A 2,666-nucleotide genomic window follows, 5' to 3' on the forward strand; every position below is an offset into this window, starting at 1 on the left:
GAATTTTAAAGACAGAAAAGCAATGCTTAATTTGCAGCAATTTAAAAGGTGGTTCAAGATCTCAGGAGTGGAAGAGACTAGATAACAAGTCTAGATCTCAAATCCTTCCTTGATCCAACAAGAACAATTGCAAGAGAAATGGAGAAAAGTAAATTGCAGAAAGATTAAAAGATGAAGCAGTAAAGTAAACAGAAAGTGAAATTCAATTGTGCAGAAAAATTAAACAAGATCTCAAGGTGAGATTGAAACAGAAGTTCTTCAATTCTCCACCCAAGATCCAAAGCAAGAAAATAAAAGAGTGCTCAAGTAAGAACAAGGAAGAAGAGAGATCAATTCTCCTTCCCAATTCTCTAAGATCTAAATTCAGAAGTAAAAAGCTTCAAAAAAATGAAAATGACAATTAAAAGGAAAATTTAAAGTAAAGTCTAGAGGTGTCAAAAGGTTCTAATTACATCAAACTAACTCCTATTTATACACTTTCTATTCTTGGATTTTGGAATTTGGGTGGGCTTTTGATTTGGTGAAGAAATGAATTAAGTTGGATTTTTAATTCAATTTTCAGCCCAAGGTTTCAACTCCCAGGGGTAAGCTCAGTTGGAAAAACCAACTGAGCACTCAAGTGTGCTGCCCGTGTCAAGTGTGGTGCGCGTCCCAGCCTTGGTGTGTTGCTTGACACTAGAGCTCAGTTGGAATTTTGAACTGAGCTCTAGGCCGTGTCATGGTGCGCTAGGCTTGCTCCTTGTTGCGCCAAATTGCTTGTCACAGCCCCCTTGGTTTGCAAAGTTGTGCGCCAAAGTGTGGGGAGCTTGGGGAGGTAGTGCTCAGTTGGAAAAACCAACTGAGCTTTCCTTGGTGGCGCCTTGTTTTCAGCCTCAAGGTCCCAGGTTCAACACTTGGTGGAGGAAGTTTGGAGCAATTTTCTTTGGAAGAGTGGGTGCTCCTTCCTTATGTCTCCAAGAATTCCCAAGTTCGAATCCTAGAGGGAGCAAGTGGAGGCTATTTTTCTTGGAAGGGTTGAACACTCCTCCCTTGCTTCTCAAAGAGTTCTCAAGTTCGAAACTTGGCCCAAGCATTTTAGCTATTTCTTCTTGATTTCCCTTGGAAGGAGTAGCGTGTGATTCCAAGTTCAAACCATGGAGGAGGCATTTTGGCTATTTTCTTCTCATTTTCATTGCAAGGAGCGTTCCTTGCTTCCTTTAGCTCATGAGTTCGAAACTTGGTGGCTTCACTCATGGAATTTCATCTTGAATTAATTTGGAGAGGTTCCCGATAAAGCTCACTTAGTTAACTGAGCTTTATGCCATTTCCTTGCTTTATTTAGTGCTCAGTTAACTATTTAAACTTAGCTTTGTACCTTGCCTTTTCCTTTCATTCCTTGTGAAGCTCAGTTCATTTTCCAAACTTAGCTTTCCTTCTCCCTTGACGTTGCCACGCTTTTTCTTCCTTGGGCACGTTTCTTAAGCCACACTTTTCTTCTTTTCTTCTTTCTTCACCTACAAGTAATCAAAACAACCAATCAAAGTATCACTAAATTCACAAGGCTTAGAAATCATTAAAAATCAATTAAATTTGGCTTCAACCTCATGATTTAGCATCAAATAAATGGTGGTTGTTTGATTCAAAGAAGTCATGCATTTTCACTCCAAATTACTTACTTATAACACAAGAAAGTGTATAAAACCTAATAAAAACAAAGAAAAAGGCTAGTGAAACTAGGCTAAGATGACTTGTCATCACAACACCAAACTTAAAACTTGCTTGACTCTAAGTGTCATGTCTCAAAGCGGCTCTTTAGATAAGCTTTCAATCAATACTCCTAAACCAGTTGGTTTTAAGGTATTAGGTGTTGAAGCACCCCTTAGGATTTACTTGCTCAAGCCTCTCTCTTTGACATAGTTCGACCACAAGCATTTACTAGGATAATAACTCTTTGAGTTCTTGTTTCTTTCTTCTTTTCTGCCTAGTAATTGATGCTCAGAGCCTTGGGCCATGTTCTCTTTGTTTTTATATCTTCTTTATTTATTTTTTTGTTTGCTGCTTCTTGGATCAATAAATGTTCGAAAATCTCCACAATACTTCTTTGAACTCTCTGTTCTGCCTATAAGCTCCCATGCAAGTTTTCATAAGCATGCAACCTCAATGCATAATCACACAACCAGAACCACCACTTCTCCTAATCTTTTGCTTGCCTCAAAAATTGTTTAATTCCTCAATCCTTCTTTTCAAAGAACTATCATGTGGTGCCTTTTTTTTTTGAAATCTTGAGTGCACACAAGTTTGAAAAGTGTAGTGTTGTGAATAATCAAGCATCTTAATTATTGAATTACAGAAAAACTATACTATGCAGACAGGCAGGGGTATTATATCACTTTCAATCATAGTAGTATCTGATATAAAATAATCACTGAACAATACAACCTTTTGGAATTTACTTGTTGTCCTCCTCCTCATCATCATCATTGCTGGTCTTCACATTCCTCTTTCACCTCTTTGATTGATGATGCTTAATCTTTCCAAAAGTTTGTATGGTGCTCTGCAGTGATATTGAAAGTTACTTGTTCCCCAAGCACTTGAAAAATGGTTAGCATGCAAGATCTATTTGTGGGCCTTTGAACATACTTTGGTGTGAGAACACCAAACTTAGTACCTTGCCAATAGTTCTCATG

The sequence above is a fragment of the Arachis ipaensis genome, chromosome B08 (genome assembly GCF_000816755.2).
Source record: "Arachis ipaensis cultivar K30076 chromosome B08, Araip1.1, whole genome shotgun sequence".
NCBI lineage: Eukaryota > Viridiplantae > Streptophyta > Magnoliopsida > Fabales > Fabaceae > Arachis > Arachis ipaensis.